General features: G+C 54.6%; 1 protein-coding gene across 2 annotated transcripts in view; it reads left to right on the forward strand.

Moving 5' to 3' along the window:
- The window catches only part of LOC147123797 (V-type proton ATPase subunit B, brain isoform-like), a 265836-nt gene that overhangs the window by 190093 nt on the left and 48716 nt on the right, over window positions 1–27027 (forward strand). The window lies entirely within an intron of this gene.

Raw genomic sequence — 27027 nt, forward strand, 5'->3', positions numbered from 1 at the left:
GCTCCCACACAATGAGGTACTCTTCACCGCGGAATCTCCCTCTGCTCCGACACAATGATGTACCCTTCACCGCGGAATCTCTCTCTGCTCCCACACAATGAGGTACCCTTCACCGCGGAATCTCTCTCTGCTCCCACACAATGAGGTACTCTTCACCACGGAATCTCGCTCTGCTCCCACACAATGAGGTACCTTCACCGCGGAATCTCCCTCTGCTCCCACACAATGAGGTACCTTCACCGCGGAATCTCCCTCTGCTCCCACACAATGAGGTACCTTCACCGCGGAATCTCCCTCTGCTCCGACACAATGAGGTACCTTCACCGCGGAATCTCTCTCTGCTCCCACACAATGAGGTACCCTTCACCGCGGAATCTCCCTCTGCTCCCACACAATGAGGTACTCTTCAACGCGGAATCTCTCTCTGCTCCCACACAATGAGGTACTCTTCACCGCGGAATCTCCCTCTGCTCCCACACAATGAGGTACTCTTCACCGCGGAATCTCTCTCTGCTCCCACACAATGAGGTACCTTCACCGCGGAATCTCCCTCTGCTCTCACACAATGAGGTACCTTCACCGCGGAATCTCCCTCTGCTCCCACACAATGAGGTACCCTTCACCGCGGAATCTCCCTCTGCTCCCACACAATGAGTAACCTTCACCGCGGAATCTCCCTCTGCTCCCACACAATGAGGTACCTTCACCGCGGAATCTCCCTCTGCTCCCACACAATGAGGTACCTTCACCGCGGAATCTCCCTCTGCTCCCACACAATGAGGTACCTTCACCGCGGAATCTCTCTCTGCTCTCACACAATGAGGTACCCTTCACCGCGGAATCTCCCTCTGCTCCCACACAATGAGGTACCCTTCACCGCGGAATCTCCCTCTGCTCCCACACAATGAGGTACCTTCACCGCGGAATCTCTCTCTGCTCTCACACAATGAGGTACCTTCACCGCGGAATCTCCCTCTGCTCCCACACAATGAGGTACCTTCACCGCGGAATCTCCCTCTGCTCCGACACAATGAGGTACCTTCACCGCGGAATCTCCCTCTGCTCCCACACAATGAGGTACTCTTCACCGCGGAATCTCCCTCTGCTCCCACACAATGAGGTACTCTTCACCGCGGAATCTCCCTCTGCTCCCACACAATGAGGTACCTTCCCCGCGGAATCTCCCTCTGCTCCCACACAATGAGGTACCCTTCACCGCGGAATCTCCCTCTGCTCCCACACAATGAGGTACTCTTCACCGCGGAATCTCCCTCTGCTCCCACACAATGAGGTACCATCACCGCGGAATCTCCCTCTGCTCCCACACAATGAGGTACTCTTCACCGCGGAATCTCCCTCTGCTCCCACACAATGAGGTACTCTTCACCGCGGAATCTCCCTCTGCTCCGGCACAATGAGCTACCTTCACCGCGGAATCTCCCTCTGCTCCCACACAATGAGGTACTCTTCACCGCGGAATCTCCCTCTGCTCCCACACAATGAGGTACTCTTCACCGCGGAATCTCCCTCTGCTCCCACACAATGAGGTACTCTTCACCGCGGAATCTCCGTCTGCTCCCACACAATGAGGTACCCTTCACCGCGGAATCTCTCTCTGCTCCCACACAATGAGGTACTCTTCACCGCGGAATCTCCCTCTGCTCCCACACAATGAGGTACCCTTCACCGCGGAATCTCTCTCTGCTCCCACACAATGAGGTACTCTTCACCGCGGAATCTCCCTCTGCTCCCAAACAATGAGGTACTCTTCACCGCGGAATCTCCCTCTGCTCCCACACAATGAGGTACCCTTCACCGCGGAATCTCCCTCTGCTTCACACACAATGAGGTACCTTCACCGCGGAATCTCTCTCTGCTCCCACACAATGAGGTACTCTTCACCGCGGAATCTCTCTCTGCTCCGACACAATGAGGTATTCTTCACCGCGGAATCTCCCTCTGCTCCCACACAATGAGGTACTCTTCACCGCGGAATCTCCCTCTGCTCCCACACAATGAGGTACCCTTCACCGCGGAATCTCCCTCTGCTCCCACACAATGAGGTACTCTTCACCGCGGTATCTCCCTCTGCTCCCACACAATGAGATACCCTTCACCGCGGAATCTCTCTCTGCTCCCACACAATGAGGTACCTTCACCGCGGAATCTCCCTCTGCTCCCACACAATGAGGTACTCTTCACCGCGGAATCTCCCTCTGCTCCCACACAATGAGGTACCCTTCACCGCGGAATCTCCCTCTGCTCCCACACAATGAGGTACTCTTCACCGCGGTATCTCCCTCTGCTCCCACACAATGAGGTACTCTACACCGCGGAATCTCCCTCTGCTCCCACACAATGAGGTACTCTTCACCGCGGAATCTCCCTCTGCTCCCACACAATGAGGTACTCTTCACCGCGGAATCTCGCTCTGCTCCGACACAATGAGGTACCTTCACCGCGGAATCTCCCTCTGCTCCCACACAATGAGGTACCTTCACCGCGGAATCTCTCTCTGCTCCCACACAATGAGGTACTCTTCACCGCGGTATCTCCCTCTGCTCCCACACAATGAGATACCCTTCACCGCGGAATCTCTCTCTGCTCCCACACAATGAGGTACCTTCACCGCGGAATCTCCCTCTGCTCCCACACAATGAGGTACTCTTCACCGCGGAATCTCCCTCTGCTCCGACACAATGAGGTACCTTCACCGCGGAATCTCTCTCTGCTCCCGCACAATGAGGTACCCTTCACCGCGGAATCTCCCTCTGCTCCCACACAATGAGGTACCTTCACCGCGGAATCTCTCTCTGCTCCCACACAATGAGGTACTCTTCACCGCGTAATCTCCCTCTGCTCCAACACAATGAGGTACCTTCACCGCGGAATCTCCCTCTGCTCCCACACAATGAGGTACCTTCACCGCGGAATCTCTCTCTGCTCCCACACAATGAGGTACCTTCACCGCGGAATCTCTCTCTGCTCCCACACAATGAGGTACTCTTCACCGCGGAATCTCCCTCTGCTCCCACACAATGAGGTACCTTCACCGCGGAATCTCCTTCTGCTCCCACACAATGAGGTACCCTTCACCGTGGAATCTCCCTCTGCTCCCACACAATGAGGTACCTTCACCGCGGAATCTCTCTCTGCTCCCATACAATGAGGTACCTTCACCGCGGAATCTCCCTCTGCTCCCACACAATGAGGTACCTTCACCGCGGAATCTCTCTCTGCTCCCACACAATGAGGTACCTTCACCGCGGAATCTCCCTCTGCACCCACACAATGAGGTACCCTTCACCGCGGAATCTCCCTCTGCTCTCACACAATGAGGTACTCTTCACCGCGGAATCTCCCTCTGCTCCCACACAATGAGGTACCTTCACCGTGGAATCTACCTCTGCTCCCACACAGTGAGGTACCTTCACCGCGGAATCTCTCTCTGCTCCCACACAATGAGGTACTCTTCACCGCGGAATCTCCCTCTGCTCCCACACAATGAGGTACCTTCACCGTGGAATCTACCTCTGCTCCCACACAGTGAGGTACCTTCACCGCGGAATCTCCCTCTGCTCCCACACAATGAGGTACCCTTCACCGCGGAATCTCCCTCTGCTCCCACACAATGAGGTACCTTCACCGCGGAATCTCTCTCTGCTCCCACACAATGAGGTACCTTCACCGCGGAATCTCCCTCTGCTCCCACACAATGAGGTACCTTCACCGCGGAATCTCCCTCTGCTCCGACACAATGAGGTACTCTTCACCGCGGAATCTCCCTCTGCTCCGACACAATGAGGTACTCTTCACCGCGGAATCTCCCTCTGCTCCCACACAATGAGGTACTCTTCACCGCGGAATCTCCCTCTGCTCCCACACAATGAGGTACCTTCACCGCGGAATCTCCCTCTGCTCCCACACAATGAGGTACCTTCACCGTGGAATCTCCCTCTGCTCCCACACAATGAGGTACCTTCACCGCGGAATCTCCCTCTGCTCCGACACAATGAGGTACTCTTCACCGCGGAATCTCCCTCTGCTCCCACACAATGAGGTACCCTTCACCGCGGAATCTCCCTCTGCTCCCACACAATGAGGTACCTTCACCGCGGAATCTCTCTCTGCTCCCACACAATGAGGTACCTTCACCGCGGAATCTCCCTCTGCTCCCACACAATGAGGTACCTTCACCGCGGAATCTCCCTCTGCTCCGACACAATGAGGTACTCTTCACCGCGGAATCTCCCTCTGCTCCGACACAATGAGGTACTCTTCACCGCGGAATCTCCCTCTGCTCCCACACAATGAGGTACTCTTCACCGCGGAATCTCCCTCTGCTCCCACACAATGAGGTACCTTCACCGCGGAATCTCCCTCTGCTCCCACACAATGAGGTACCTTCACCGCGGAATCTCCCTCTGCTCCCACACAATGAGGTACCTTCACCGCGGAATCTCCCTCTGCTCCGACACAATGAGGTACCCTTCACCGCGGAATCTCCCTCTGCTCCCAAACAATGAGGTACCTTCACCGCGGAATCTCCCTCTGCTCCGACACAATGAGGTACTCTTCACCGCGGAATCTCTCTCTGCTCCCACACAATGAGGTACCCTTCACCGCGGAATCTCTCTCTGCTCCCACACAATGAGGTACTCTTCACCGCGGAGTCTCCCTCTGCTCCCACACAATGAGGTACTCTTCACTGCGGAATCTCCCTCTGCTCCCACACAATGAGGTACCCTTCACCGCGGAATCTCCCTCTGCTCCCACACAATGAGGTACTCTTCACCGCGGAATGTCCCTCTGCTCCCACACAATGAGGTACCTTCACTGCGGAATCTCCCTCTGCTCCCACACAATGAGGTACCCTTCACGGCGGAATCTCCCTCTGCTCCCACACAATGAGGTACCCTTCACCACGGAATCTCCCTCTGCTCCCACACAATGAGGTACCCTTCACCGCGGAATCTCCCTCTGCTCCCACACAATGAGGTACCCTTCACCGCGGAATCTCTCTCTACTCCCTCACAATGAGGTACCCTTCACCGCGGAATCTCCCTCTGCGCCCACACAATGAGGTACCTTCACCGCGGAATCTCCCTCTGCTCCCACACAATGAGGTACTCTTCACCGCGGAATCGCCCTCTGCTCCCACACAATGAGGTACCTTCACCGCGGAATCTCTCTCTGCTCCCTCACAATGAGGTACCTTCACCGCGGAATCTCCCTCTGCTCCCTCACAATGAGGTACCTTCACCGCGGAATCTCCCTCTGCTCCCTCACAATGAGGTACCTTCACCGCGGAATCTCCCTCTGCTCCCACACAATGATGTACCTTCACCGCGGAATCTCCCTCTGCTCCCACCCAATGAGGTACTCTTCACCGCGGAATCTCCCTCTGCTCCCAAACAATGAGGTACCTTCACCGCGGAATCTCTCTCTGCTCCGACACAATGAGGTACTCTTCACCGCGGAATCTCCCTCTGCTCCCACACAATGTGGTACCTTCACCGCGGAATCTCTCTCTGCTCCCAGACAATGAGGTACCCTTCACCGCGGAATCTCTCTCTGCTCCCACACAATGAGGTACCTTCACCGCGGAATCTCTCTCTGCTCCCACACAATGAGGTACCTTCACCGCGGAATCTCCCTCTGCTCCCACACAATGAGGTACCCATCACCGCGGAATCTCTCTCTGCTCCCTCACAATGAGGTACCCTTCACCGCGGAATCTCCCTCTGCTCCCACACAATGAGGTGCTCTTCACTGCGGAATCTCCCTCTGCTCCCACACAATGAGGTACTCTTCACCGCGGAATCTCCCTCTGCTCCCACACAGTGAGGTACCTTCACCGCGGAATCTCTCTCTGCTCCCTCACAATGAGGTACTCTTCACCGCGGAATCTCCCTCTGCTCCCACACAATGAGGTACTCTTCACCGCGGAATCTCCCTCTGCTCCCACACAATGAGGTACTCTTCACCGCGGAATCTCCCTCTGCTCCCACACAATGAGGTACCTTCAACGCGGAATCTCCCTCTGCTCCCACACAATGAGGTACCTTCACCGCGGAATCTCCCTCTGCTCCCACACAATGAGGTACCCTTCACCGCGGAATCTCTCTCTGCTCCCACACAATGAGGTACCTTCACCGCGGAATCTCCCTCTGCTCCCACACAATGAGGTACCCTTCACCGCGGAATCTCCCTCTGCTCCCACACAATGAGGTACTCTTCACCGCGGAATCTCCCTCTGCTCCCACACAATGAGGTACCTTCACCGCGGAATCTGCCTCTGCTCCCACACAATGAGGTACTCTTCACCGCGGAATCTCTCTCTGCTACCACACAATGAGGTACCTTCACCGCGGAATCTCCCTCTGCTCTCACACATTGAGGTACCCTTCACCGCGGAATCTCCCTCTGCTCCCACACAATGAGGTACTCTTCACCGCGGAATCTCCCTCTGCTCCCACACAATGAGGTACCCTTCACCGCGGAATCTCTCTCTGCTCCCACACAATGAGGTACCTTCACCGCGGAATCTCCCTCTGCTCCCTCACAATGAGGTACCCTTCACCGCGGAATCTCCCTCTGCTCCCTCACAATGAGGTACCCTTCACCGCGGAATCTGCCTCTGCTCCCACACAATGAGGTACTCTTCACCGCGGAATCTCCCTCTGCTCCCACACAATGAGGTACCTTCACCGCGGAATCTCCCTCTGCTCTCACACAATGAGGTACTCTTCACCGCGGAATCTCCCTCTGCTCCCACACAATGAGGTACCTTCACCGCGGAATCTCTCTCTGCTCCGACACAATGAGGTACCCTTCACCGCGGAATCTCCCTCTGCTCCCACACAATGAGGTACTCTTCACCGCGGAATCACTCTCTGCTCCGACACAATGAGGTACCCTTCACCGCGGAATCTCCCTCTTCTCCCACACAATGAGGTACCCTTCACCGCGGAATCTCCCTCTGCTCCCACACAATGAGGTACTCTTCACCGCGGAATCTCCCTCTGCTCCCATACAATGAGGTACCTTCGCCGCGGAATCTCTCTCTGCTCCCACACAATGAGGTACCCTTCACCGCGGAATCTCCCTCTGCTCCCACACAATGAGGTACCCTTCACCGCAGAATCTCTCTCTGCTCCCACACAATGAGGTACCTTCACCGCGGAATCTCTCTCTGCTCCCACACAATGAGATACCCTTCACCGCGGAATCTCCCTCTGCTCCCACACAATGAGGTACTCTTCACCGCGGAATCTCCCTCTGCTCCCACACAATGAGATACCCTTCACCGCGGAATCTCCCTCTGCTCCCACACAATGAGGTACCTTCACAGCGGAATCTCTCTCTGCTCCCACACAATGAGGTACCCTTCACCGCGGAATCTCCCTCTGCTCCCACACAATGAGGTACCTTCACCGCGGAATCTCTCTCTGCTCACACACAATGAGGTACTCTTCACCGCGGAATCTCCCTCTGCTCCCACACAATGAGGTACTCTTCACCGCGGAATCTCTCCCTGCTCCCACACAATGAGGTACTCTTCACCGCGGAATCTCCCTCTGCTCCCACACAATGAGGTACTCTTCACCGCAGAATCTCCCTCTGCTCCCACACAATGAGGTACCTTCACCGCGGAATCTCCCTCTGCTCCGACACAATGAGGTACTCTTCACCGCGGAATCTTTCTCTGCACTCACACAATGAGGTACCCTTCACCGCGGAATCTCCCTCTGCTCCCACACAATGAGGTACCTTCACCGCGGAATCTCTCTCTGCTCACACACAATGAGGTACTCTTCACCGCGGAATCTCCCTCTGCTCCCACACAATGAGGTACTCTTCACCGCGGAATCTCTCCCTGCTCCCACACAATGAGGTACCCTTCACCGCGGAATCTCCCTCTGCACCCACACAATGAGGTACTCTTCACCGCGGAATCTCCCTCTGCTCCCACACAATGAGGTACTCTTCACCGCAGAATCTCCCTCTGCTCCCACACAATGAGGTACCTTCACCGCGGAATCTCCCTCTGCTCCGACACAATGAGGTACTCTTCACCGCGGAATCTTTCTCTGCACTCACACAATGAGGTACCCTTCACCGCGGAATCTCCCTCTGCTCCCTCAAAATGAGGTACTCTTCACCGCGGAATCTCTCTCTGCTCCCACACAATGAGGTACCCTTCACCGCGGAATCTCCCTCTGCTCCCACACAATGAGGTAATCTTCACCGCGGAATCTCCCTCTGCTCCGACACAATGAGGTACCCTTCACCGCGGAATCTCTCTCTGCTCCCACACAATGAGGTACCCTTCACCGCGGAATCTCTCTCTGCTCCCACACAATGAGGTACTCTTCACCGCGGAATCTCCCTCTGCTCCCACACAATGAGGTACTCTTCACCACGGAATCTCGCTCTGCTCCCACACAATGAGGTACCTTCACCGCGGAATCTCCCTCTGCTCCCACACAATGAGGTACCTTCACCGCGGAATCTCCCTCTGCTCCCACACAATGAGGTACCGTCACCGCGGAATCTCCCTCTGCTCCCACACAATGAGGTACCCTTCACCGCGGAATCTCCCTCTGCTCCCACACAATGAGGTACCCTTCACCGCGGAATCTCTCTCTGCTCCCACACAATGAGGTACCGTCACCGCGGAATCTCCCTCTGCTCCCACACAATGAGGTACCCTTCACCGCGGAATCTCCCTCTGCTCCCACACAATGAGGTACTCTTCAACGCGGAATCTCTCTCTGCTCCCACACAATGAGGTACCTTCACCGCGGAATCTCCCTCTGCTCCCACACAATGAGGTACCTTCACCGCGGAATCTCTCTCTGCTCCCACACAATGAGGTACCCTTCACCGCGGAATCTCCCTCTGCTCCCACACAATGAGGTACTCTTCACCGCGGAATCTCTCTCTGCTCCCACACAATGAGGTACCTTCACCGCGGAATCTCCCTCTGCTCCCACACAATGAGGTACCTTCACCGCGGAATCTCCCTCTGCTCCCACACAATGAGGTACCTTCACCGCGGAATCTCCCTCTGCTCCCACACAATGAGGTACCTTCACCGCGGAATCTCCCTCTGCTCCCACACAATGAGGTACCTTCACCGCGGAATCTCCCTCTGCTCCCACACAATGAGGTACCTTCACCGCGGAATCTCCCTCTGCTCCCACACAATGAGGTACCTTCACCGCGGAATCTCTCTCTGCTCCCACACAATGAGGTACCTTCACCGCGGAATCTCCCTCTGCTCCCACACAATGAGGTACCTTCACCGCGGAATCTCCCTCTGCTCCCACACAATGAGGTACTCTTCACCGCGGAATCTCCCTCTGCTCCCACACAATGAGGTACTCTTCACCGCGGAATCTCTCTCTGCTCCCACACAATGAGGTACCTTCACCGCGGAATCTCCCTCTGCTCTCACACAATGAGGTACCTTCACCGCGGAATCTCCCTCTGCTCCCACACAATGAGGTACCCTTCACCGCGGAATCTCCCTCTGCTCCCACACAATGAGTAACCTTCACCGCGGAATCTCCCTCTGCTCCCACACAATGAGGTACCTTCACCGCGGAATCTCCCTCTGCTCCCACACAATGAGGTACCTTCACCGCGGAATCTCCCTCTGCTGCCACACAATGAGGTACCTTCACCAAGGAATCTCCCTCTGCTCCCACACAATGAGTTACCTTCACCGCGGAATCTCCCTCTGCTCCCACACAATGAGGTACTCTTCACCGCGGAATCTCCCTCTGCTCCCACACAATGAGTTACCTTCACCGCGGAATCTCCCTCTGCTCCCACACAATGAGGTACTCTTCACCGCGGAATCTCCCTCTGCTCCCACACAATGAGGTACCTTCACCGTGGAATCTCCCTCTGCTCCCACACAATGAGGTACCTTCACCGCGGAATCTCTCTCTGCTCCCACACAATGAGGTACCTTCACCGCGGAATCTCCCTCTGCTGCCACACAATGAGGTACCTTCACCACGGAATCTCCCTCTGCTCCCACACAATGAGTTACCTTCACCGCGGAATCTCCCTCTGCTCCCACACAATGAGGTACTCTTCACCGCGGAATCTCCCTCTGCTCCCACACAATGAGCTACCTTCACCGTGGAATCTCCCTCTGCTCCCACACAATGAGGTACCTTCACCGCGGAATCTCTCTCTGCTCCCACACAATGAGGTACCTTCACCGCGGAATCTCCCTCTGCTGCCACACAATGAGGTACCTTCACCGCGGAATCTCCCTCTGCTCCCACACAATGAGGTACCCTTCACCGCGGAATCTCCCTCTGCTCCCACACAATGAGGTACCTTCACCGCGGAATCTCCCTCTGCTCCCACACAATGAGGTACCTTCACCGCGGAATCTCCCTCTGCTCCCACACAATAAGGTACCCTTCACCGCGGAATCTCCCTCTGCTCCCACACAATGAGGTACCTTCACCGCGGAATCTCCCTCTGCTCCCACACAATGAGGTACCCTTCACCGCGGAATCTCTCTCTGCTCCCACACAATGAGGTACCTTCACCGCGGAATCTCCCTCTGCTCCCACACAATGAGGTACCCTTCACCGCGGAATCTCCCTCTGCTCCCAGACAATGAGGTCTTCTTCACCGCGGAATCTCCCTCTGCTCCCACACAATGAGGTACCCTTCACCGTGGAATCTCCCTCTGCTGCCACACAATGAGGTACCCTTCACCGCGGAATCTCCTTCTGCTCTCACACAATGAGGTACCTTCACCGCAGAATCTCCCTCTGCTCCCACACAATGAGGTACCTTCACCGCGGAATCTCCCTCTGCTGCCACACAATGAGGTACCTTCACCACGGAATCTCCCTCTGCTCCCACACAATGAGTTACCTTCACCGCGGAATCTCCCTCTGCTCCCACACAATGAGGTACTCTTCACCGCGGAATCTCCCTCTGCTCCCACACAATGAGTTACCTTCACCGCGGAATCTCCCTCTGCTCCCACACAATGAGGTACTCTTCACCGCGGAATCTCCCTCTGCTCCCACACAATGAGGTACCTTCACCGTGGAATCTCCCTCTGCTCCCACACAATGAGGTACCTTCACCGCGGAATCTCTCTCTGCTCCCACACAATGAGGTACCTTCACCGCGGAATCTCCCTCTGCTGCCACACAATGAGGTACCTTCACCACGGAATCTCCCTCTGCTCCCACACAATGAGTTACCTTCACCGCGGAATCTCCCTCTGCTCCCACACAATGAGGTACTCTTCACCGCGGAATCTCCCTCTGCTCCCACACAATGAGGTACCTTCACCGTGGAATCTCCCTCTGCTCCCACACAATGAGGTACCTTCACCGTGGAATCTCCCTCTGCTCCCACACAATGAGGTACTCTTCACCGCGGAATCTCCCTCTGCTCCCACACAATGAGGTACCCTTCACCGCGGAATCTCCCTCTGCTCCCACACAATAAGGTACCTTCACCGCGGAATCTCCCTCTGCTCCCACACAATGAGGTACCTTCACCGCGGAATCTCCCTCTGCTCCCACACAATGAGGTACCCTTCACCGCGGAATCTCCCTCTGCTCCCACACAATGAGGTACCTTCACCGCGGAATCTCCCTCTGCTCCCACACAATGAGGTACTCTTCACAGCGGAATCTCCCTCTGCTCCCACACAATGAGGTACTCTTCACCGCGGAATCTCCCTCTGCTCCCACACAATTAGGTACTCTTCACCGCGGAATCTCCCTCTGCTCCCGCACAATGAGGTACCTTCACCGCGGAATCTCTCTCTGCTCCCACACAATGAGGTACCCTTCACCGCGGAATCTCTCTCTGCTCCCACACAATGAGGTACCTTCACCGCGGAATCTCCCTCTGCTCCCTCACAATGAGGTACCTTCACCGTGGAATCTCCCTCTGCTCCCACACAATGAGGTACTCTTCACCGCGGAATCTCTCCCTGCTCCCACACAATGAGGTACCTTCACCGCGGAATCTCCCTCTGCTCCCTCACAATGAGGTACCTTCACCACGGAATCTCTCTCTGCTCCCACACAATGAGGTACCTTCACCGCGGAATCTCCCTCTGCTCCGACACAATGAGGTACTCTTCACCGCGGAATCTCCCTCTGCTCCCACACAATAAGGTACCTTCACCGCGGAATCTCCCTCTGCTCCCACACAATGAGGTACCTTCACCGCGGAATCTCCCTCTGCTCCCACACAATGAGGTACTCTTCACCGCGGAATCTCCCTCTGCTCCCGCACAATGAGGTACCCTTCACCGCGGAATCTCTCTCTGCTCCCACACAATGAGGTACCTTCACCGCGGAATCTCCCTCTGCTCCCACACAATGAGGTACCTTCACCGCGGAATCTCCCTCTGCTCCCACACAATGAGGTACCCTTCACCGCGGAATCTCCCTCTGCTCCCACACAATGAGGTACCTTCACCGCGGAATCTCCCTCTGCTCCCACACAATGAGGTACTCTTCACCGCGGAATCTCCCTCTGCTCCCACACAATGAGGTACCTTCACCGCGGAATCTCCCTCTGCTCTCACACAATGAGGTACTCTTCACCGCGGAATCTCCCTCTGCTCCCACACAATGAGGTACCTTCACCGCGGAATCTCCCTCTGCTCCCACACAATGAGGTACCTTCACCGCGGAATCTCCCTCTGCTCCCACACAATGAGGTACCTTCACCGCGGAATCTCCCTCTGCTCCCACACAATGAGGTACCTTCACCGCGGAATCTCCCTCTGCTCCCACACAATGAGGTACCCTTCACCGCGGAATCTCCCTCTGCTCCCACACAATGAGGTACCTTCACCGCGGAATCTCCCTCTGCTCCCACACAATGAGGTACCTTCACCGCGGAATCTCCCTCTGCTCCCACACAATAAGGTACCCTTCACCGCGGAATCTCCCTCTGCTCCCACACAATGAGGTACCTTCACCGCGGAATCTCCCTCTGCTCCCACACAATGAGGTACCCTTCACCGCGGAATCTCCCTCTGCTCCCACACAATGAGGTACCTTCACCGCGGAATCTCCCTCTGCTCCCACACAATGAGGTACCTTCACCGCGGAATCTCCCTCTGCTCCCACACAATGAGGTACCCTTCACCGCGGAATCGCTCTCTGCTCCCACACAATGAGGTACCTTCACCGCGGAATCTCCCTCTGCTCCCACACAATGAGGTACCCTTCACCGCGGAATCTCCCTCTGCTCCCAGACAATGAGGTCTTCTTCACCGCGGAATCTCCCTCTGCTCCCACACAATGAGGTACCCTTCACCGTGGAATCTCCCTCTGCTGCCACACAATGAGGTACCCTTCACCGCGGAATCTCCTTCTGCTCTCACACAATGAGGTACCTTCACCGCAGAATCTCCCTCTGCTCCCACACAATGAGGTACCTTCACCGCGGAATCTCCCTCTGCTCCCACACAATGAGGTACCTTCACCGCAGAATCTCCCTCTGCTCCCACGCAATGAGGTACCTTCACCGCGGAATCTCTCTCTGCTCCCACACAATGAGGTACCCTTCACCGCGGAATCTCCCTCTGCTCCCACACAATGAGGTACCTTCACCGCGGAATCTCCCTCTGCTCCCACAAAATGAGGTACCTTCACCGCGGAATCTCCCTCTGCTCCCACACAATGAGGTACCTTCACCGCGGAATCTCCCTCTGCTCCGACACAATGAGGTACTCTTCACCGCGGAATCTCCCTCTGCTCCCACACAATGAGGTACCCTTCACCGCGGAATCTCCCTCTGCTCCCACACAATGAGGTACCTTCACCGCGGAATCTCCCTCTGCTCCCACACAATGAGGTACCCTCACCGCGGAATCTCCCTCTGCTCCCACACAATGAGGTACCTTCACCGCGGAATCTCCCTCTGCTCCCACACAATGAGGTACCCTTCACCGCGGAATCTCCCTCTGCTCTCACACAATGAGGTACCTTCACCGCGGAATCTCCTTCTGCTCCCACAAAATGAGGTACCTTCACCGCGGAATCTCCCTCTGCTCCCACACAATGAGGTACCTTCACCGCGGAATCTCCCTCTGCTCTGACACAATGAGGTACTCTTCACCGCGGAATCTCCCTCTGCTCCCACACAATGAGGTACCCTTCACCGCGGAATCTCCCTCTGCTCCCACACAATGAGGTACCTTCACCGCGGAATCTCCCTCTGCTCCCACACAATGAGGTACCTTCACCGCGGAATCTCCCTCTGCTCCCACACAATGAGGTACCTTCACCGCGGAATCTCCCTCTGCTCCCACACAATGAGGTACCTTCACCGCGGAATCTCCCTCTGCTCCCACACAATGAGGTACCCTTCACCGCGGAATCTCCCTCTGCTCTCACACAATGAGGTACCTTCACCGCGGAATCTCCTTCTGCTCCCACACAATGAGGTACCCTTCACCGCGGAATCTCACTCTGCTCCCACACAATGAGGTGCCCTTCACCGCGGAATCTCCCTCTGCTCCCACACAATGAGGTACCTTCACCGTGGAATCTCCCTCTGCTGCCACACAATGAGGTACCTTCACCACGGAATCTCCCTCTGCTCCCACACAATGAGTTACCTTCACCGCGGAATCTCCCTCTGCTCCCACACAATGAGGTACTCTTCACCGCGGAATCTCCCTCTGCTCCCACACAATGAGGTACCTTCACCGCGGAATCTCCCTCTGCTCCCACACAATGAGGTACTCTTCACCGCGGAATCTCCCTCTGCTCCCACACAATGAGGTACTCTTCACCGCGGAATCTCCCTCTGCTCCCACACAATGAGGTACCTTCACCGTGGAATCTCCCTCTGCTGCCACACAATGAGGTACCTTCACCACGGAATCTCCCTCTGCTCCCACACAATGAGGTACCTTCACCGCGGAATCTCTCTCTGCTCCCACACAATGAGGTACCTTCACCGCGGAATCTCCCTCTGCTGCCACACAATGAGGTACCTTCACCACGGAATCTCCCTCTGCTCCCACACAATGAGTTACCTTCACCGCGGAATCTCCCTCTGCTCCCACACAATGAGGTACTCTTCACCGCGGAATCTCCCTCTGCTCCCACACAATGAGGTACCTTCACCGTGGAATCTCCCTCTGCTCCCACACAATGAGGTACCTTCACCGCGGAATCTCCCTCTGCTCCCACACAATGAGGTACCCTTCACCGCGGAATCTCCCTCTGCTCCCACACAATAAGGTACCTTCACCGCGGAATCTCCCTCTGCTCCCGCACAATGAGGTACCCTTCACCGCGGAATCTCCCTCTGCTCCCACACAATGAGGTACCTTCACCGCGGAATCTCCCTCTGCTCCCACACAATGAGGTACCCTTCACCGCGGAATCTCCCTCTGCTCCCACACAATGAGGTACTCTTCACCGCGGAATCTCCCTCTGCTCCGACACAATGAGGTACCTTCACCGCGGAATCTCCCTCTGCTCCCACACAATGAGGTACTCTTCACCGCGGAATCTCCCTCTGCTCCCACACAATGAGGTACTCTTCACCGCGGAATCTCCCTCTGCTCCCACACAATGAGGTACTCTTCACCGCGGAATCTCTCTCTGCTCCCACACAATGAGGTACCCTTCACCGCGGAATCTCTCTCTGCTCCCACACAATGAGGTACCTTCACCGCGGAATCTCCCTCTGCTCCCACACAATGAGGTACCTTCACCGCGGAATCTCTCCCTGCTCCCACACAATGAGGTACCTTCACCGCGGAATCTCCCTCTGCTCCCTCACAATGAGGTACCTTCACCACGGAATCTCCCTCTGCTCCCACACAATGAGGTACTCTTCACCGCGGAATCTCCCTCTGCTCCCACACAATGAGGTACCTTCACCGCGGAATCTCCCTCTGCTCCCACACAATGAGGTACCTTCACCGCGGAATCTCCCTCTGCTCCCACACAATGAGGTACCCTTCACCGCGGAATCTCCCTCTGCTCCCACACAATGAGGTACCTTCACCGCGGAATCTCCCTCTGCTCCCACACATTGAGATACCCTTCACCGTGGAATCTCCCTCTGCTCCCACACAATGAGGTACCTTCACCGCGGAATCTCCCTCTGCTCCCACACAATGAGGTACCTTCACCGCGGAGTCTCCCTCTGCTCCCACACAATGAGGTACCTTCACCGCGGAATCTCCCTCTGCTCCCACACAATGAGGTACTCTTCACCGCGGAATCTCCCTCTGCTCCCACACAATGAGGTACCTTCACCGCGGAATCTCCCTCTGCTCCCACACAATGAGGTACCTTCACCGCGGAATCTCCCTCTGCTCCCACACAATGAGGTACCTTCACCGCGGAATCTCCCTCTGCTCCCACACAATGAGGTACCTTCACCGCGGAATCTCCCTCTGCTCCCAGACAATGAGGTACCTTCACCGCGGAATCTCCCTCTGCTCCCACACAATGAGGTACCCTTCACCGCGGAATCTCTCTCTGCTCCCACACAATGAGGTACCCTTCACCGCGGAATCTCCCTCTGCTCCCACACAATGAGATACCTTCACCGCGGAATCTCCCTCTGCTCCCACACAATGAGGTACCTTCACCGCGGAATCTCCCTCTTCTCCGACACAATGAGGTACCCTTCACCGCGGAATCTCCCTCTGCTCCCACACAATGAGGTACCCTTCACCGCGGAATCTCCCTCTGCTCCCACACAATGAGGTACTCTTCACCACGGAATCTCCCTCTGCTCCCACGCAATGAGGTACCTTCACCGCGGAATCTCCCTCTGCTCCCACACAATGAGGTACGCTTCACCGCGGAATCTCCCTCTGCTCCCAGTCAATGAGGTACTCTTCACCGCGGAATCTCTCTCTGCTCCCACACAATGAGGTACCTTCACCGCGGAATCTCCCTCTGCTCCCACACAATGAGGTACCTTCACCGCGGAATCTCCCTCTGCTCCCACACAATGAGGTACCCTTCACCGCGGAATCTCCCTCTGCTCCCACACAATGAGGTACCTTCACCGTGGAATCTCCCTCTGCTCCCACACAATGAGGTACCTTCACCGCGGAATCTCCCTCTGCTCCCACACAATGAGGTACCTTCACCGTGGAATCTCCCTCTGCTCCCACACAATGAGGTACCCTTCACCGCGGAATCTCCCTCTGCTCCCACACAATGAGATACCCTTCACCGCGGAATCTCCCTCTGCTCCCACACACTGAGGTACCTTCACCGCGGAATCTCCCTCTGCTCCCACACAATGAGGTACCTTCACCGCGGAATCTCCCTCTGCTCCCACACAATGAGGTACCTTCACCGCGGAGCCTCCCTCTGCTCCCACACAATGAGGTACCTTCACCGCGGAATCTCCCTCTGCTCCCACACAATGAGGTACCTTCACCGCGGAGTCTCCCTCTGCTCCCACACAATGAGGTACCTTCACCGCGGAATCTCCCTCTGCTCCCACACAATGAGGTACTCTTCACCGCGGAATCTCCCTCTGCTCCCACACAATGAGGTACCTTCACCGCGGAATCTCCCTCTGCTCCCACACAATGAGGTACCTTCACCGCGGAATCTCCCTCTGCTCCCACACAATGAGGTACCTTCACCGCGGAATCTCCCTCTGCTCCCACACAATGAGGTACCTTCACCGCGGAATCTCCCTCTGCTCCCAGACAATGAGGTACCTTCACCGCGGAATCTCCCTCTGCTCCCACACAATGAGGTACCCTTCACCGCGGAATCTCTCTCTGCTCCCACACAATGAGGTACCCTTCACCGCGGAATCTCCCTCTGCTCCCACACAATGAGATACCTTCACCGCGGAATCTCCCTCTGCTCCCACACAATGAGGTACCTTCACCGCGGAATCTCCCTCTTCTCCGACACAATGAGGTACCCTTCACCGCGGAATCTCCCTCTGCTCCCACACAATGAGGTACCCTTCACCGCGGAATCTCCCTCTGCTCCCACACAATGAGGTACTCTTCACCACGGAATCTCCCTCTGCTCCCACGCAATGAGGTACCTTCACCGCGGAATCTCCCTCTGCTCCCACACAATGAGGTACGCTTCACCGCGGAATCTCCCTCTGCTCCCAGACAATGAGGTACTCTTCACCGCGGAATCTCTCTCTGCTCCCACACAATGAGGTACCTTCACCGCGGAATCTCCCTCTGCTCCCACACAATGAGGTACCCTTCACCGCGGAATCTCCCTCTGCTCCCACTCAATGAGGTACTCTTCACCGCGGAATCTCCCTCTGCTCCCACACAATGAGGTACTCTTCACCGCGGAATCTCCCTCTGCTCCCACACAATGAGGTACCTTCACCGCGGAATCTCCCTCTGCTCCCACACAATGAGGTACCCTTCACCGCGGAATCTCCCTCTGCTCCCACACAATGAGGTACCTTCACCGCGGAATCTCCCTCTGCTCCCACACAATGAGGTACCTTCACCGCGGAATCTCCCTCTGCTCCCACACAATGAGGTACCCTTCACCGCGGAATCTCTCTGTGCTCGCGCACAATGAGGTACTCTTCACCGCGGAATCTCTCTCTGCTCCCACACAATGAGGTACCCTTCACCACGGAATCTCCCTCTGCTCCCACACAATGAGGTACCCTTCACCATAGACTCACTGTTCCCACAAACAACAACTCGTTAATGTAGAAAATTATGCCACGGAATTTTGCACAGAGTGCGAAAAATAACGGAGTGGCCAATGGAACGGACGTGGAGCAAGAGATTGGGCGGGGTGACTGAAGGCTTGGTCATCTGGATGGGATTCGAGAAGAGGGGTGAGTGGGAGAGGAGAGAGAAGAGGAGAGGGAAGAGATGAGAGGGGCGAGGAGAGGAGAGAAGAAATGATGGAGGGAGGAAGGAGAAAGGAAGAGATGGAAGAAGAGAAGGGTGAGGAAAGAGAGCAGAGGAGATGGAAGAGGAAAAAGGAGGAGTGGGAAGAGGAGAGAGGAGGAGAGGGAAGAGGAGAGGAGAGAGCGAGGAGGAGAGGGAAGAGGAGAGGAGAGAGAGAGGAGGAGAGAGAGGAGGAGAGGGAAGAGGAGAGAGAGAAGAGGTGAGAGAGAAGAGGAGAGAGAGGAGAGAGGAGAGAGAGAAGAGAGATGAGGAGAGAGGAGGAGAGTTTGTACGAGGCCCCTTGGGTCGGAGCGAACATAATATGATCGAATTCTTCATTAAGATGGAGAATGAAGTAGTTGACTCAGAGACTAGGGTCCTCAATTTAAATAAAGGAAACTACGATGGTCTGAGGAGCGAGTTGGGTAGGATTGATTGGGGAATGGCACTCAAAGGGTTGACGGTGGATAGGCAATGGCAAACATTCAAAGACCGCATGGATGAACTACAGAATTTGTTCATCCCAGTTTGGCATAAAAATAAAACAAAAAAGGTGACTCAACCATGGCTAACAAGGGAAATTAGGGATAGCATAAGATCCAAGGAGAGAACATATAAATTGGCCAGAAAAAGCAATAATCCTGAGGATTGGGAGCAGTTTAGGATTCAACAAAGGAGGACAAAGGGATTAATTAAGAAGGGGAAAATAGAGTATGAGAGTAAGCTTGCAGGGAACATAAAAACTGACTGTAAAAGCTTTTATAGATATGTGAAGAGAAAAAAATTGGTGAAGTCAAGCATAGGTCCCTTGCAGTCAGAATCAAGGGAATTTATAATGGGGAACAAAGAAATGGCAGACCAACTAAATACATATTTTGGATCTGTCTTCACAAAGGAGGACACAAATAACCTCCCAGAGATGCCAGGGAACATAGGGTCTGATGAAAGGGTGGAACTGAAAGAAATCAATATTTGTAGGGAAATGGTGTTAGGAAAATTGATGGGACTGAAGGCCGATAAATCCCCAGGGCCTGATAATCTACATCCCAGGGTACTTAAGGAAGTGGCCCTAGAAATAGTAGATGCATTGCTGGTCATCTTCCAGAACTCGATAGACTCTGGAACAGTACCCATGGATTGGAGGGTAGCTAATGTTACCCCACTATTCAAAAAAGGTGGTCGAGAAAAAGCAGGGAATTATAGACCGGTAAGCCTGACATCGGTAGTGGGGAAAATGCTAGAGTCCATTATAAAAGATGTAATAGCAGAGCACTTGGAAAGCAGTGACAGGATTGGACTAAGTCAACATGGATTTACAAAAGGTAAATCGTGCTTGACTAATCTACTGGAATTTTTTGAGGATGTAACTGGTAAAATAGATAAGGGAAAACCAGTGGATGTGGTGCATTTGGACTTTCAGAAGGCTTTCGATAAGGTCCCGCATAAGAGATTAGCGTGCAAAATTAAAGCACATGGGTGATGCGCTATCAATTACTCATAAAAGACGGAGAGTTAGGAGAGTAACTAAAAGGCTTTTATTAGCAAAGAACAGAGCATGCCTCTCGTGGTTGACTGGGTTCCAAGAAGGCAGGGGGCTGCAGAGTAATCACCTTTATACCTGGGCCTGTGGGTGGAGCCAGGGGCGGAGCCAGCAGAGACATGCTGAGGCATGCATAGGTACAACAGTGTGCAACAACAACAACAACGGTGAACAACAATAACAGTGGTTTACCACATTCACCCCTTGTTTAAAATTGAGTCCGGCGGGGTGAAGTGTACTAAAGGTTCGTGCAAGTAAGTCTATCAGGTGGCCTTGTATGCCGTCCTGATCGTCGTGGTGGCGGCGGTGATGGTGCAGCATCCAACGTTGAATCTGGCGTCTCATTGAGTGGTTGGGTGGTCAATGACGGGTCCTGGGGCTGCGGCATGCCGTCTAGCGGGGTTGGGTTGTGGGTAGTGGTGGATGGCAATGGTAGTGTTTCAGGGGCACCCGAAGGTGCGAGGTCTCGTATGGAGACTGTGTCCTCCCGCCCGTCCGGGTACGCTACGTAAGCGTACTGGGGGTAGGCGTGGGTAGTGGTGGGTGGCGAGGGAGGTGTTTCGGGAGCACCCGAAGGTGCGAGGTCTCGTATGGAGACTGTGTCCTCCCGCCCGTCCGGGTACACCACGTAAGCATACTGAGGGTTGGCATGGAGGAGGCTCACCCTCTCGACCAGGGGGTCCGTCTTATGGGACCTCACGTGCTTCCGCAGTAGGACGGGTCCTGGAGAAGTCAGCCATGTCGGTAACGAGATCCCCGATGTGGACTTCCTGGGGAAGGAGAACATTCTCTCGTGAGGGGTAGCATTGGTGGCTGTACAGAGCAGTGACCGAATGGAATGGAGCGCCGCAGGGAGGACTTCCTGCCAGCGAGAGGTCGGAAGGCCCTTAGATTTCAAGTTTAAAAGGACTGCCTTCCAGACCGTCGCATTCTCCCTTTCCACCTGGCCATTCCCCCGGGGGTTGTAGCTGGTGGTCCTGCTTGTAGCAATGCCTCTCGCGAGCAGGTACTGCCGAAGTTCATCGGGAAACCGAACAAGGCGAAGAGGTCATTCAGACATTTAATGACCGTGGTACTGGTCATGTCTGAGCAAGGGATGGCAAACGGGAAACGGGAGTACTCGTCAATTATGTTGAGGAAGTACACATTGCGGTCGGAGGAGGGGAGGGGCCCTTTAAAATCGACGCTCAGCCGTTCAAAGGGGCGCGTGGCTTTGATCAGGCTTGCTCTGTCTGGCCTATAAAAATGCGGTTTGCACTCGGCACAGATTTGGCAGTTCCTGGTCATGGTCCTGACCTCCTCGATGGAGTAGGGCAAGTTACGGGATTTGATGAAGTGAAAAAACCTGGTGACCCCCAGGTGGCAGAGGTCATTGTGGAGGGTCTTCAGTCTATCAACCTGCGTGTTGGCGCATGTACCACGTGATAGGGCATCTGGGGGCTCATTGAGTTACCCGGGCCGGTACAAGATATCGTAATTGTAGGTGGAGAGTTCGATTCTCCACCTCAAGATCTTGTCGTTCTTGATTTTGCCCCTCTGCTTATTATTAAACATAAAAGCTACTGAACGCTGGTCAGTGAGCAGGGTAAATCGTTTTCCGGCCAGGTAATGCCTCCAATGTCGCACAGCTTCCACAATGGCCTGGGCCTTCTTTTCGACAGAGGAGTGTCGAATCTCGGGGCCCTGGAGGGTCCTTGAGAAAAAGGCCACGGGTCTCCCCGCCTGGTTAAGGGTTGCAGCTAGGGCAAAGTCAGATGCGTCGCTTTCCACTTGGAAAGTGATGGACTCATCCACTGCGTGCATCGTGGCCCTTGCAATATCTCTTTTTATGAGAGTGAAGGCTGCACAGGCCTCTGCTGCCAGGGGGAAGGAGGTGGACTTGATGAGGGGTCTGGCTTTGTCCGCATAGTTAGGCACCCACTGAGCATAGTACGAGAAAATCCCTAGGCATCTCTTCAGTGCTTTTTGGCAGTGGGGGAGGGGGAGCTCCATAAGGGGGCGCATCCTGTCGGGGTCGGGGCCAATGACTTCGTTCTCCACTACACAGCCAAGGATGGCAAGGTGCATGGTACGAAACATACACTTGTCCTTGTTGTATGTTAGGTTCAGCCGCTGGGCCGTACGGAGGAATTTCTCTAGATTAACATCATGGTCCTGCTGGTTGTGGCCGCAGATGGTGACGTTGTCTAGATAGGGGAAAGTGGCCTGGAGCGCGTTCTGGTCAACTATCCGGTCCATCTCCCGTTGGAAGACTGAAACCCCGTTGGTGACGCTGAAGGGAACTCTGAGGAAGTGGTAGAGATGACCGTCAGCTTCAAAAGCCATGTACTGGCGGTCCTCAGCCCTGATGGGGAGCTGGTGGTATGCCGACTTCAGATCAATCGTCGAGAACACCCGGTATTGTGCTATCTGATTGACCATGTCAGATATGCGGGGGAGTGGGTATGCATCTAGCTGGGTGTAGCGATTGATCGTCTGGCTGTAGTCAATAACTAGGCGCTGTTTTTCGCCAGTCTTCACTACCACCACTTGTGCTCGCCACGGGCTGGTGCTACTTTCAATAATCCCTTCCTTCAGGAGTCTCGCTACCTCGGATTTAATGAAGCTCCTATCCCCGGCACTGTAACGCCTGCTTTTGGTAGCGATGGGCTTACAGTCGCGGGTGAGGTTAGCGAACAAGGAGGGGGGGGGGACTTTAAGGGTGGAGAGGCTGCAAATGGTGCGCGGCGGGCGATTTAAAAGCTGCTGGCTGCAGACTGTGAGTGGGGGGAGGGGTCCGTTGTACGCTAATGTGACACTCTTAAGGTGGCACTGAAAATCCAACCCCAGTAGAACGGCAGTGCAGAGATGTGGCATGACCAGAAGTTTAAAATTTTTGTATTCTGTGCCCCGTACTGAAAGGGTCACTACACAGTAGCCAACGACGTCCGCTGACTGGGCTTTGGAAGCCAAAGAGATCCGATGGCGCGTCGGCAGGACCGGGAGAGAGTAATTGCGCACCGTATCGGGGTGGATAAAGCTCTCCGTGCTCCCGCTGTCAAAAAGGCAGGTAGTGGCGCGGCCGTTTACCGTAATGTCCATCATGGACCTGGACAGTTGATGAGGGAGAGATTGGTCCAGCGTCACGGAGGCCAGCGTATGGCCGAGCGAGTCGATGTGGTCATCAGATGAGGCGGTGGTTGAGTCCGGGTCCCCCGTGATTGAAGTTGGAGACGTCCAAGATGGCGGACAAGATGGCGGCGCCCATGATCCCGATCCCCACGCGGCTGGGGCAGCCCAAGATGGCGGACAAGATGGCTGCCCCCACGGTTCGCACGCGGCGCTGCTGGCGTTAGCGGTTTTACCTTTGCAGGCGCTGACATAGTGTCCTTTCTTCCCGCAGCCGGAGCAGGTAGCGTTTCTCGCCAGGCAGCGTGCTCTGGGGTGTTTTGACTGGCCACAAAAATAGCATTTCTGTGCCTTGGACATCGCAGCAGCAGTTGAAGGTGGCGGTCCCATGACCCAAGTTTGTGGCATCCACGTTGCGGAGCGGTTAGGGGAGAAGGCGTCCATATTCCTGTGGGCCGCGTCGAGCGAGAGCGCGAGGGACACTGCCTTTTTCAGGTCCATTTCTCCCTTTTCCAACAGTCTCTGCCGGGAGTAGTCGGACCTTAGACCCGCAACGAAAGCATCTCGGATCAGTCCCTCCGTGTGTGCTGCGGCTGATACTTCTTTGCTATCGCAGCCTCGGCCGAGTATCCGTAGTGCCCGTAGGAAGGCCTCCACCGATTCCCCGGGCTGCTGTCTGCGGGATCTTAAGAGGTGCCGGGCATAGACCGTATTTACCGGGCGTGCGTATTGCCCTTTTAGCAGATCGATAGCCGCCGCGTAGGTCGTCGTGTCCTGGAATATTGTATAAACTTGGTGGCTCACCTTTGAGGCCAGGATTTCCAGCTTGTTTTCGTCCAGGGTCACAGTTGAGGCTTGCAGGTAGGCCTCGAAGCAACGCAGCCAACGCGCGAATTTGGTAGCCGAACCCGATTCTTGGGGGTCTAGGTCCAGGCATGTTGGTCTGAGGGCTCGCAGCAGCTCCTGTTGCTCAGCGTTTGGTGCAGCAGCCTGCCGCTCAGCGTTTGTTGTCGACATTTTGTTTTTGCTAATAAAATTGATGCGCTATCAATTACTCATAAAAGACGGAGAGTTAGGAAAGTAACTAAAAGGCTTTTATTAGCAAAGAACAGAGCATGCCTCTCGTGGTTGACTGGGTTCCAAGAAGGCAGGGGCTGCAGAGCAATCACCTTTATACCTGGGCCTGTGGGTGGAGCCAGGGGCGGAGCCAGCAGAGACATGCTGAGGCATGCATAGGTACAACAGTGTGCAACAACAACAACAACAACAACGGTGAACAACAATAACAGTGGTTTACCACAATGGGATTGGGGGCAAGGTATTGACTTGGATAGAGAACTGGTTGGCGGATAGAAAGCAAAGAGTTGGAATAAACGGGTCGTTTTCCGAGTGGCAGGCAGTGACTAGTGGGGTACCGCAAGGATCGGTCCTAGGACCCCAGCTAGGTCTGGACGAGGGAATTGGATGTAATATCTCCAAATTTGCAGATGACACAAAGCTGGGTGGGAGGGTATGCTGCGAGGAGGATATCGTGAAACTCCAGTATGATTTGGACAGGTTGGGTGATTGGGCAGAAACATGGCAAATGCACTATAATGTGGATAAATGTGAGGTTATCCACTTTGGTGGCAAAAACAGGAAGGCAGATTATTATTTGAATGGCAATAGATTGGGAGAAGGGGAAGTGCAAAGAGACCTGGGTGTTCTTGTGCACCTGTCGCTGAAGGTAAGCATGCAGGTGCAGCAGGTGGTTAAGAAGGCAAATGGTATGTTGGCCTTCGTAGCAAGAGGGTACGAGTACAGGAACAAGGATGTCTTGCTGCAATTGTACAGGGCCTTGGTGAGACCGCACCTTGAGTATTGTGTGCAGTTTGGTCGCCTTATCTGAGGAAGGACGTTCTTGCCATGGAAGGAGTGCAGCGAAGATTCACCAGGCTGATACCTGGGATGGCAGGAATGACGTATGAGGAGAGATTGTGTCGATTGGGCTTATACTCACTGGAGTTTAGAAGATTGAGAGGGTATCTCATTGAAACTTATAAAATTCTGTCAGGCCTGGACAGACTAGATGCAGGAAGGATGTTTCCGATGGCCGGGGAGTCCAGAACCAGGGGTCATAGTCTAAGGATAAGGGGTAAGCCATTTAGGACTGAGATGAGGAGGAATTTCTTCACCCAGAGAGTGGTGAACCTGTGGAATTCTCTGCCACAGAGGGCGGTGGAGGCCAGTTCATTAAATATATTCAAGAAAGAGTTGGATATATTTCTTAAGGCTAAAGGGATCAAGGGATATGGGGAGAAAGCAGGGACAGGGTACTGAATTTGGACGATCAGCCATGATCTCATTGAATGGCGGAGCAGGCTCGAGGGGCCGAATGGCCTCCTCCTGCTCCTATCTTCTATGTTTCTATGAGAGAGAAAAGGAGAGAGGAGAAGTGCGGAAGAGAGGAGAGAGGAGGAGAGAGAAGAGGAGATAGGAGGAGAGCGGAGGAGAGGAGAGAGGAGGAGAGGGAAGAGGAGAGAGGAGAGAGAGGGGGAGAGAGAAGAGAACAGAGGAGGAGAGAGGAGGAGAGGAGAGAGGAGAGAGGAGAGAGGAGAGAGGAGAGAGGAGAGAGGAGAGGGAAGAGGAGAGAGGAGAGAGAGAGAAGAGGAGAGAGGGAGGGGCTTATGAAGATCTCCAGCGAGTTGGGCCGTGCAGCTGAAGGCTTTATTGGCTGTAAAAACATTCACCGTGTGACTAGGACAATCCCTGTCTGTTTCTGATTGGCTCCTGCTAAACATGCAACCAATGAAACTTTTCCAGTCACATTATTAGCAGGGACCAATCAGAAGCCAGAGACGGAGTAGAATTTCTTTCACCAATACAGGCGCAGGGTTCGAGTATTGGGTACGGTTCTGGGCCAGCATTTATAGGAAGAGTATTTGTGACATGGAAAGGAGCAGCGAAGATTCCTAGAATGACATAGAAACACAACACGGAAACAGGTGTTCCTGTTGTTTATTCTTCACATCAACAATATCCTATTCCCATGTACTCGGTCTGTTCCTTCACCTACATATACCCTATTCTTAAATGTTGACCTGGTCTCTGTTTCAGTCACTAACCCTGGGAGTGAATCCCACAGCCTCACAACTCTCGGTGTGTGAGAAGAGGTTTCTCCTGGCCTCTGTTCTAAATCTCTTACATTTAATCTTGTATCTGTGACCCCCTCGTTCTCGAGCCCCCTCGACCACTGGAAATAGTCTGCTTCGATCCACCCTGCCCCATCTTTTCCTGATTTTAATCACCTCTGGTAAATTGCCCCGTAATATCCACTATTCTAACAAAAACTGTCCTCGTCTTTGTATTTCCTCAAACCCGGCAGCAAATCACAGATCATCGGAACGATACCAGGAGTGAGAGCATCTAGTTCTGGGTAGAAACTCCAAAAACTGGGGCTCTTTCACCAGAACACAGGAGGTTGAGGGCTCCA

Source organism: Somniosus microcephalus, chromosome 2, assembly GCF_052327205.1.
Source record: "Somniosus microcephalus isolate GS21.2 chromosome 2, FLI_Smic_1.0, whole genome shotgun sequence".
NCBI lineage: Eukaryota > Metazoa > Chordata > Chondrichthyes > Squaliformes > Somniosidae > Somniosus > Somniosus microcephalus.